At 35.5% G+C, this 12,429-nt stretch overlaps 1 long non-coding RNA gene across 1 annotated transcript; it reads left to right on the top strand.

Moving 5' to 3' along the window:
- The first annotated feature begins 3,580 nt into the window (after positions 1 to 3,580).
- Positions 3,581 to 7,160, top strand: LOC113226268. The gene is made up of 3 exons (XR_003310081.1): positions 3,581 to 3,593; positions 4,477 to 4,562; positions 6,048 to 7,160. It is a non-coding gene; the product is annotated as an uncharacterized LOC113226268 (long non-coding RNA).
- Positions 7,161 to 12,429: the final 5,269 nt, after the last annotated feature.

Here is a 12,429-nt window from a genome sequence, read left to right on the forward strand (position 1 = left end):
CCCGCGTAACATCGAATTGAAAAAGGAGTAAAACGTAAGTCAATGTAAAACAGTAAAAACATTTCTATTTTTATTGTGATTTCAAGCATAACTTCTAAAATTTGATAGATATTGTGACATGGCTAGTGTAAATACAATGTAGTATCTATGCATTTTAATGCTTACCTGGGATTATGAAATGTAGCAAGTTTTACAAGCGCGGAGCGAAAAACACACAACTATCTCATACGACTAAACGCGGGGTTCTACGGGGGCGCCCACGGGACTTGAACCTTGTCGAACGTTAACGAAGACATAGGATTGCCGTTTGTACAAATACGAGCATTGGGAAAGTCCAATATAACACCGCTCTCATTACACGCGGGCTCCTAATACCCCACTTTCCCCTATACAAGATGTCGTTGTAAAAGATTACTTACTATAAAATGAAGTAAATTATCTTTTCTGTATTATTATAATAACGCACACACTCAACATAGCCTCGCACTAAGGAAACCCTGTGTCGCGGATGCCATGGACACAGACAACCACAAATTACACCCAAACTCACGAGAAAAATCAATGTAGGCCATACAAATAATTCTCCCGGCCCGGGAATCGAACCTGGCACCTCTGCGTGGCTGGTAACCGCTTGGCCACAGAGGTGACTCTACATTACTGAGTACTTATTGTGTCCCCGGTGCGCCGAATATTAAAGCAAAGAGGGAAGGGACTTATGCAATTTAGGCCGTATCAAAGATTATTAAATATGCATTTTAAGTACAACTCTTTAAAGGTGGAATACGTAGATACCTACACTTTGCTGTGATTCGGTATTGATTCTAATGTCAATTGGAAAGCACACGTCAAAAAGATTAAAACAGACTATCAAAATTCGTGTATGCTCTATGAGAACTAAAAAAAACCACAAACATGAAAACTGCACTTACTGCTTACTACGCTTATGCCTACTCACAACTCAACGGTGTCATACTTTCAGTACTGACATCCGTGATATACTTATCCTACAAAAAAAGGATGTACGAATGCTGGCAAATATCAAAAGTCCAGAAAGTTGCCAACCGCATTTACAAAAACTTGGAATCGTACCTAACACTAGCACGTATTTATATTTTCGAAACTCGCATATTAAAAAAAATCCTCAGTGTTTTACAAAGTTAATAGATCAAACACGACACTTTGAGACGCGACTTAAAAATAATTTAGCTTTCTTGAAAAGATCAGAACTGAAAATATATAGCTGTAGCCCAAATTCAATGGCAATAAAAATTTATATTAAATTAAACGATCAATTAACGACGTGATAATTTTTTTTATAAAGTTCTAAAGCAATTTACGCTAAATAAATGTTCTGACTCCTTGATAGAACATTTTAATGGTTAGATATTATTATATTTAATAAAATTAATAGATTAATAATCATATTGAATAATTATATTAGACTAAAATTTCGGTCTGTCTTTGTCGCCAGACATTGATACGGCCTTCTGGGTTTCATTTGTTTGATATACATTATTATATAACACAATATTATATAATACCGTGCCAGACACTATGCCAACTAAGCACGGAACGAACCAGCGGACCTCACGAATTTTTCTATGTGTTTGTTGTCGTATCTTTGTGAACCTATGAGAATCTTAAGTATTTCGTCACCCAGTTAAATTTCTTCACAACTACCAGCCCTGGCTAGAGACATCGCTATAAGACGTAAGTTCGAATCCGGCCGGATCGGAGGATTTTTCCTGAGTGTTCAATCTTTGTGTTAATAATTATGAGAAGTTTATTTCAAACCACAATTTCAGTACATGTTACCTGTAAATCTAATTTAATACTAATTGTCAAGATGCATCGACGCGTTGCAATGCATTATCGGACAGGATCTGGACTCTATGGCGTCGAGGCTTACTATGAACTAATTAGAGTTTACATAACGTGTAGTACACTATCTGCACACACAGAAGTAGCCATATATATATAAGACAATTTATAAATAAACTTCTTGTGTTGCTCTGAAAATACAAAGTTTTATTAGCTACCTAATGTAAGTTTACAAACTTATTTTATACTTTACTTTCTAAACGTACAAATTGCACTTAAAACTTATTTACCTGAAAATACAAAGAAACGACATTTAAAGTTTATTTACTAGGGTATTCCTTTACATTACTTATTACATAATTTGCATTTTATTCACAAACTGCCATCTTTTAAAATTTCTCCTGTTTTATCCACAGTTCACATTAACACCATATTGTTAGAACAGCGCCATCTATCGGTACCTTAAGGTAAAAGATTCTACTTTACCGATAGACGTCAAAGGAAACCTACTAAGAACCTAAAGAAATCCAATTTCTTTACATATATATATATCTATGGAGGTGGCTGCTTACGGGGCCAAAGAAATTTAACACCGGCTTGTTATTCTCTTATTTTTGTCAGTGACTCAACAAGGAGTAGTAGGAGTAGAATTCGTATAAAATTTTTGTAGAAGTTACTTTCGGCTTTAAATTCAAACATATCTAAATTTCAGCACTATCATTTTCATTCTATCTTAAAAAAATCCCCGTAAATTTTTTTTTACTGTTAAAAACAATAAACATGTACGCAGTATTTATTATTAGAATTCCTCAAACGGGAAACCCCGTATCATCAGTAACTCGATAGAACAACTCGTCTCACTCTACCACAATAGAAAAGAAAGAGAGAAACAATGCTATAAATACAATTTAGTTATAGCAGAAGTGCCAACATAGCAAACGAAACAAAAGATGCGTTCAGAAATTTGAAAATGGAGAGTGCGTGTTTTGTTTTTATTAGGTATTCGGCCCAACAGTGCTGAATAAGGTGTACTTTCCACGACCAAATTGAGGTCATCTTAGAGAAAAGTCAAGTTCAGACAACTCATACGCTTGTTATAATAAAGTCACATGTGAACATACGTCACAAATGCTTTTTTTTAATAGCAGTTGAAGTATTGCCACTTAACCTATTTCTGCCGCCAAGCAGTAATGTCAGCATTACAGTGTTCCGGTTTAGAAGGGTAAGGGTGCTGGTGAAATTACAGGCACATGGGACTTGTCAACGTATGTCTCAGGGTGACGGGCGCAGTGGCAGTGCCCCTCATATCTTTGCAATTTAAAGCTCTGAGTGGCACTGCAACTGTTATGGATTATCATCAGGCGCACGACTTGATCGTCCCGTCACTAGATATTATAAAACAAAATTATTCTTAGAATTTTATTAACGGGAAACCCCTTATCAACAGAAGGTCACAATAATTATCTTTCTCACTCTATTACTACAAGAAAGAAAGAGAGAATCGATGCTATAAATATACTTATTGATGGTGTGTTTTGCAGATGACTGGACGTTACATGTTAGTGAACGATGGATTACGTTGGTAAATGGTTCAAAAAAGCGGCAGAAGCTGTTGTTACAGGTGAATAGTTTTAAAAGACTGTCTCGATAACCGAACGGTCTGAAATATTTGTATGGTCTACATTTCTGTCTTGAGTTTGAGTGTAATTTGTGGTTGTGTATCGAGCGTGTGTCCATGACGACACAAGTTTATCTAGTGCGGGCCTACGAGTGTGTGTATTATTATTTTTATTAAAAAATAAATACTGTTAAAATTCCTAGTTTCGGATAGGTATGGGTAATATAGCTATTTCTGAATACATAAGATACAAGTTTATCTAGTGCGGGCCTACGAGTGTGTGCATTATTATTTTTATTAAAAAATAAATACTGTTAAAATTCCTAGTTTCGGATAGGTATGGGTAATATAGCTATTTCTGAATATCGTATCGAAGCTATATATCGATATTCGAAATTGGATTTCGAAACTATATATTATTGGATAATTATAGCCCGCGTGCGCCCTGACACGTTGCCGTTTGATTAAATCGTATCGTCCACCATTGGATAAGAACGCGTTACATCAAAAAATTTACTTCCCTTTCATACAGTATACAGTTTCGTAGATGCACAAGAAACGGTTTCGCGGTGATATCCACTCAGTGATTATTTGATACGAAGCAATATCGGTGTATAGTTAGGAAAATATACGATTTCGTTAAGGTATGCACTCGGTAGTCGCTCGGCTTGATTCGGCTGGATTCGGCTTGATTCGGCATCGCTATAAAATACGCGATGCGGAGCAATATCGATATATATTTTCTAAAATACACGATATCGGATAGTCGACACTGCCACAACATATAGATTCAATAACTATATACGATTTGTAACGCCCATCCCTAGTTTCGACGGGACAAACAAGTCATGCGGCTGTCGTTAGCCGAGACGCCTGTCCATAACAGTTGCAGTCTGATCTGAGCTTTGGATCGCAAAGATCTGAGGGGCAATGCTACGGTGCATGTCACCCGTCTAATTCTCTCTATAGTTTAGTTGGTAGGACGATGAGCTCGCCTTTATTGTTAACTCATAGGTATTAATTATATTAATCTCCAGATCACGTACCGTCTGGAGCACTCGGTATCGGTGAAGCCAGAATATACCAGGCGGCTTCGAACCTGCTTCCACCAGATCCACCTGAGGTAGGTTCAGTTATCGTGTCTCGGTCATTTTCGGAATTGTGTTGACTACCTAATTTTCGTGGCAATTTTATTTAATATTTTATATAATATTTATTTTAAGTATTCGATTTTTTATCGTGCAATATTATTTAATATTCGAGTATTTCATCGTAAAATATTGTTAAATAGTTACACGATAGTGTACTTGAATATTTAAATAATAAAAATTGCCACGGAAATTAGATACTGAACATAACTCCGAGAATGATCGATCTATAATGTCATAACAATTTCTCGCTTATAAATCCAATTTAAAATTATGCAAAAAAACCAACACGAAGTTAAAAAACAGAATAAAAAAAATCACGCACCCTTGGCGGAATAAAGTCATATCTGCAAAATGACAAATTTTCAGGGGAGATGTTTAAAGATTCTGAAAACGAAATTACTCGAATATATTTTCATGCTTAATAAGTAGGAGACTAATACAATTTTACATTTATTTCTATGACTTGAAATGTGATAAAAACATTGACTTACAATTATATGGACGTCGGGTCCGCGCTAAAAAGTGTCCGCACTTGTAAGGCGCTAAAATCGTATACAGAGCGCCAAACTCCGCTTTAGTCTTCATTTGTTCTACTGACAGCGCGATACTGCGATGACATTACAATTTATATTTCGAATAGGTTGACTTGGGACATTTTTTTCGTGGTTTTTGTATTAGACCCGTCGTCCATTTATAGCATTTATTATGTGTGATCACATGTGGCTGCTTGAATTTTTTTTTATATTAAGTGACAGGACGATCAAGTCTAGCGCCTGGTGGTAAGCGACACGCCTGTCCATGGCAGTCGTAGTGCCACCCAGAGCATTAAGTCGTAAAGATTTGAGGGGCCCTGCCACTGCACCCGTCACCCTGAGACATAAGTTGACAACTCCCATGTTGTCTGTTTCACCAGCACACGTATTCTTCAAAACCAGAACACAGTAATGCTCACATTACTGCTTGGCGGCAGAAATAGGTAGAATGGCAGTACTTTCCTACGCGAACTTCTTCACTCCTTCACTTGTAGCCATTGACTTACAATTATATGGACGTCGGGTCCGCGCTAAAAAGTGTCCGAACTTATAGCGCGTTTAAATCGTATACAGAGCGTCTTTCACGCTTTAGTCTTCGTTTGTGCGACTGACAGCGAAGCAAGCAAAATTAGACAGCACTGCGATGACATTATAATTTAAATTCAACGTTTTAGCTTTTTCATATTCCTTTACATGTCACTACGTTTAAATAGGTTGACTTGGGACATTTTTTTCGTGGTTTTTGTATTAGACCCGTCGTCCATTTATTTGTAAGTCAATGCTTGTAGCGTAAACCCATTTCAATTTTCTTTATTTATTTCAGTATTTTCTTTCCTAACCTAAGATGGACACTCCCCTAAAAGTATAGTTGAACCCAGAAAGAGGTTAACATATGAGGTTATAATGAGTTGTATTTCTTTGTAGGACGACGACGAAGAAGAATCATCTGAAAATAACGACGATCAAAAAGAGGGAAAAGATGAGAAGAAAGACGAAAAAACAGACGATGGCAAATCTTCAAGCAGTTCCTCGAAATCTTAGTTCTTCTAAGTTAATACTATAAATAAATAAATATTAAGACAACATCACACTTTACTCTGATCCTATGTAAGTAACTAAACACATGTGTTATAGAAATGGGAAACAACCCGAGACAATATAGAAAACTTAGTTTTTTTACATTGACCCTGCCGGGGATCGAACCCGGGACCTCAGAGATGGAGACACCATAAAAACCGGTGTGAAAGCCACTCGATCACGGAGGTCGTCAAAATTCTATATTTTCTTAAGTCTATATTTGTGAAACAAAGACCAAATCTATTGTGGAGTTTTCTGTCTATGGCAATACGACAAAAGTTGTTGTTCATGATGTATAACTACAAATAATCCTGTATACATTCAAGAGAGCAACAGTAATAAATCCTAGAAACAAAGAAATCTGACAGATTTGTGCTTATAATAAATAATCAATAAAACACAACGGTCAAGCATACTAACGGCATTGAAAGCCGAAACAAAGATCTATAACAAGCACAGAAAATTTCGTCAACGTCAACCTGTAGCCCTACAGGTTGACGTTTGATTTTTTTTTTATTTTAGGGACCAATGCGCCCATTACCCTGATAATTTATGTTGACAAGTCCCATGTGCCTGTAATTTCACCAGCACCCTTGCCCTTCCAAACCGAAACCCAGTAATGCTTACATTACTGCTTGGCGGCAGAAATAGATAAGGTAGCACTTCACTGGGCGCACTCTTTCACAAGGAGCTCTGCATAAATCTTATACAAATCGATAGTGCACATATGTAATAGATATCTTTGTATTAATAATTATAAAAAAAAAACATTTTGAAAGTATAGCCGATAATTCGAACGTATAGAAATAGAGAGAAATGGACTTTGGTAAATTGTTTCTACTCCATCAAAGAATCTTTCGAATATATTGTATTTAATCTATTTGTAATTTCAATTATGTAAATTTAAGTTTTGCGTACGATGTTCTGCTCTTATCTGTAACTAACTTGTTCAATAAAAAACCTTATCTTATTGAAGTAAAATTATTTAATTTCGCTGGACAGATCTAGTAACTAGTTTATAATGTTAATTTAATAAAATTTTGAAAAACAATGAAACGTATTTTAAAAATATATCCGCCGTACATTATTTTTAAAATACTCTAACATATATGTGTGATAACTAAGATATACGTATATTATATGTATTTTTTTATTAAAAAAATAAGTGTGCATTTGATTGAATGGGACAATTATTCATTTAGTATTTATGTTTTTAATTTCTTAACAAACTTGAAGTGTTATTATAATGTACGCGCAGAGCACAGTATATACAGTTGTTGTACTGAATCCATAGACCGCTCTTGTAAAGCGAAGGCTAGTTAGTAATCTACGACCCAGTAACACTCGATGGAGTTGTGGTTATGATGACGTGTCGGTGTTTCTGTTTTACCAGTCATCCGTGACCTGCAAAGAACCCGAAATGTTGTTTGTTTCAAAAAACCAATATTATACGTGATTTTGATCAGGAAAAACCTTAGACTATAGATTCCCAAACTTTTTGTCTGACCGCCAACTTAGGTAAGATAATTAATTTCAACGGCCACCGCCACAAAATCAATTCAAAACACGTATTTTTTATATTAACTTAACTGTCAAGGAAAAAATATGTAGTGTAGTTTATATAGCCAATTCATGTTTTTTTTTTCAAATGCGTTCGAGGCCCCTACCGCCGTAGGACTCTTCAGCGCCCAGTTTGTGAAAATACGCCTTAGACTATGGAAACCAATCCTTTATTTTTTTCCATCCTCTAAGAAAAAACGGTCTCTACATTCAAGCCATAGATTTGAATTTCGATAATGACTTTTGTTTAGTTAATAAGCACGTTTATTCCGTAGTTAGGGCAGCTCCTTTCCTTTATTTTTTTCCATTCCATAAGGGAGAAACACACAGTTTCATTTCTAATGTTACTTCTATAGTCGCTTTTTCCATCCTTTTTGCGAAAATAGAAAAGTAATTACAGGCAATTACAGACTCTAATGACTAGTTGAGAGGCACAGTGGCAGTGTCCCTCAGGCATTTTTGCGACTTCGTGGTATGGTTGGCGAAATATCATATGCACCGTTTCGCCTTATTGCTTCATCTATAGAATACAATAAAACATAACAGTGAGCCGTCTCGGTAAAGCACGTACCATGTGTGTAGTGCAAACAACTAGTTTAAACACTTTTACTCATTGGCACTTCGTTCTAAATTTGATAATCTTCATTCGACACTAACTTAGTTGAATTAGTAAGAAAAGAGTCAGCAGTTACGAAGTACCTACAGTCTAAAAAACGACCTAATGCGTAAAGAAATAATTCAAAATTAGAATTTAGAAAAAATCCTAAGCGCATCCATGTCTCGTACTATGGACCAAGATCATTAAGTCCATGTTCACAAGTCATCGAGTATATAACCAGAAATAGAGACGAAATAAGGGTCATCCATTCCTGGCAACTCATCAGGCTAATGGGCCTTATATTACTTTTAAATATCAACTCTCGTTTGCGCTGAATTCACAAATTAGAAAACTGAAATAGTACAGCGCCAACAACTGACCTGTGTGTACGTCTCCGTATATTCCAAAAATATTCTGTATTTACTGTAATAAAGATAATATCTCTAACAATGCCGTGCTGTTCTATTCGGTGGTGTGGGAAAAACTGCAAAACATCTAATTACAAAACAAACGGAATCACATTTCTTTGGTAATTAAATACTAAATTAAATATGTAATTTTTCAATTTTCATCCATTATAGCAAAGCTCAAGTTAAAGTGGTCGATTTGTAGTGAAACAATCGACGACACTCGTTAATTGTTTCGATTTCGGGCTGGTCAATCGGAGTGCAGTTGTCACGGCAATGATTTGGTAGAATAGTTTTCAAACAAATTAAATGATATTTCGTCTCTATTCTGGTTATATATTCGATGCTCTAAGTGTACATGGACATTATAATACAGTAATAAACCCATTTTTATTACTCTATTATAATAGAAAGGACAAGCCGTTCCAAGAGATAACATTCATCGGTGCAAATAATATTTTTTATATCATACGAACTAGAAGGACGAAAGGTATGCAATCAAAAAAAGGAGAATGATGAAGTATAACAATAAGTTTATAACAAGAGTTCAACTCTCAACAAGAACTCCAAGGTTGAAGACCGATGGCGGAGGCGGTGAGTGGAGAGGCTGCACCGACAGCGGCGGTAGTGCAGCACTGGATTTTATCACTTTGTACTCGGAGGTGGAATCCTACTTCGTCTTGAGCGTCGGCTTTAGTCACTCCTGCCGCTCCAAACTCGCTTGGTGAAGGTGAGGTACACAGTCCAGGTAGGATCGTAAACGTGAAGACCAGGTTTAGCGTGAGACAGTCGAGGAACTGGTCATCAGGCAGACGCGTAAACGCGGTCGGAGTAAGGCCAGGTGTGGGGCTTCGAAAAGGTGAAGAGCGAGGGAGAACGCTTTTCTACTGATAAGATTGCATAACAAAGGGAGAGTAATTTATAGGATAATCTATGGAAGAATAGATTATAGAGGGGTAACATATCTGTCAATCAATGTCAACATATAAAAATATTACATTCGAAATAAATATGTTTATAAAGTGAAATTGATGAAATAGTACGTAATTAGCAATGGAAAAACGAATAGCAAAATTCGGAGATACTATCAGTACGTTAGGATACGCCAAGGTCGAGAGATCAGACATGAAAAGTGAGTAAATTGTCCAAGTGCGAGAAATAGCTTACAATAGCAAATTAAGGTAATTTAGATACTAATATTTTAGTAAATGTTAATTGGAACTCATTCGGGAATCAGGAAAAGTAAGGGGTGTTTACTAGAAAACGTATATGAGAGAGATGAAAATGATAGGGGTCCGTAGTTTGACACTACGACTGCAGTTTTATTTTAAAGAATTATCAGCTTCTTTGTTCATTATTTACTATAATTAAATATTTAATATTTATGTACAGTTAAAGTTAATTGCATTATACTGTCGCGCTTAGAATAATAACGCACTGTCGCGTATATGCTGACTCTTACTAAATATTTTAATGTTTTTTAAATATGGTTTATAATGCAGACGCCGCTGCAAACCATTTTAACGTCAACATTTATTATACATTAAGACAATCCAAGTCAAAACGGGTTATTGGAATAACTATTATATTTCCTCAAACAAAAAACCCAAACCATCGTTACCTCAATGCATCTCACTCTATCATAACAAGAGAGAACGATAAACAATATTTTAGTTGACACTGTGTTTTGCTGACGACTTCACGTGTTGTAGTGAAATTAATAATTGAAATTTTGTATTATTATACACTAATAATGGACCAAAAAGCAGCCGGAAATGTTACAGGTGAATAATGTTATCTATTTTAACCGACTTCAAAAAAAGGAGGTTCTCAATTCGACTGTATTTGTTTTTGTATGTTTTTGAATGAATCCGGTTTCGCGCACTTTCCGGTGACCTATTTCGATAAAAGTTAGCAAATACTTCGGGGTTATTCGAGTTACTGTCGATTTCATTGTAGAATGACATTCGTTTATAATGAAATTAAATGTCGTTTTACTATTGAATAGTCGAGGTAACTCAAAATTTGTGGAAGAGAAGTCGCGATTAGAAAGTTCCAAAAATTACTGAATTAATCATTGATGTACAATTATATGGACGTCGCACGGTGATTCACGCTCCATACTAAGGCGGTCATAAATACGTAACTCCGAAATTATTATTTTTTTTATTTTATTACGTTAAAATATGATTAGGTAAACGTAAATTAATAAAATTATACATTTTAAAAAATATTTGACAATATTTAGGTGTAAAAATGTCTCGCAGTAATTTTGTTTTTAGACGATGTATCTAAAATATTTTATACTGCGACTTTTAATGGTAAAACTGTGTAAATAATGATTATTTGTATTAACAATAACCACAAATGAATAAATTAAAACAATAAAAATACATAAAAAAGTTCATTTTACAAAATACAAACAAAACACAAATTATACCAAAATACATTAAATCTCAACAATATTAACTTTATATACATAACAAGTCTAATACAGCTTTTGACAGTACACCTTTTTTTTTAACAGGTAACTTTCGTAGACCTGTTATGAAGGGATCTGAATGAAGAAGCAGCCTATTTACTAAATCTGTGTTGGTCACAATGCGACTCATTTTACGCGTATGATTTTTTCTAAAAGACTTGATGTATTTGTTAGTCGCTTCAGCTGCTTCTTCAGACAACTCTCCGATTGACAACAAACCGTAATCTATAACATTAGCACCATGAATTAGAACTTTGTGAACGGAAGCAGGCATGTTATACCACGGATACTCGGCAACTAACTGCCGAACCGTCTCTAAAGCGAACTCTTCGAAGTTCGTCTTATTAATATTATATCCCGAATTTAAACATTGAAGGATGATCCAGCAACGATCTAGGAGATCCTTCTTGATCCCAGTAATTTCAGCGGAAATTTCTGAATTCGAGAAAAACCGCCTGGCTGTATTACCATCGTTTGATGTTCCGCTTCCGCCACTTTTAGGCTTATCCACTATAAGCCCTAATCTTTCTCTAAATTGAGTCTGAACATATGATTTTTTTGCAGCAACAAGCATTTTGTCATTAGCGGACCTAGCTTGCCATTTCCTAACATCTAACTTGTACGCGACATGAACAAAATATTCAAAAAAACGTATTAACGCGTGAAGAGGTGATAAACCAAATTCATATTTACTCTCATCGACTTCCTTATTTAAACATTCGTCAATTTTGTTCATTTCACTGGGCAAGGCGTTACAAATAAAACATTTTGATGAAGAAACACCACTAAGTGCATTACACACTTTACCATCTACCATAGTAAGTTGCAAACAATGAGTAATGCGATATTCGCGATCTTCTTCCTTGAAAACAGTAGGCTGCAAGTTCCTTATTTTATCTTTAAAATGAGCTTCTTCCTCAACTGACACTGCAGTCGATTCCTTCAAATATCGGAGGCGTATAGGACGACAGTATCGAGTTGATGAAGGACGAGGATTTTTCCACAAAACTACTGAATTTTCTTTGTTATCTGTTGTCAAAACAAGCTGAAGTGGCACATACGAAGTAACAAACAGGCTACTGTCTTCAAGAGTGGAGTCAGAAAAACACTGTTTATATTCTGAATGCCCTGTACTGCCATCGAAACCCCATTTCCCTATCAAAGATATCTTATCTAGAGACT

Source organism: Hyposmocoma kahamanoa, unplaced genomic scaffold, assembly GCF_003589595.1.
Source record: "Hyposmocoma kahamanoa isolate Upper Pololo Valley unplaced genomic scaffold, ASM358959v1 185, whole genome shotgun sequence".
Lineage (NCBI taxonomy): Eukaryota > Metazoa > Arthropoda > Insecta > Lepidoptera > Cosmopterigidae > Hyposmocoma > Hyposmocoma kahamanoa.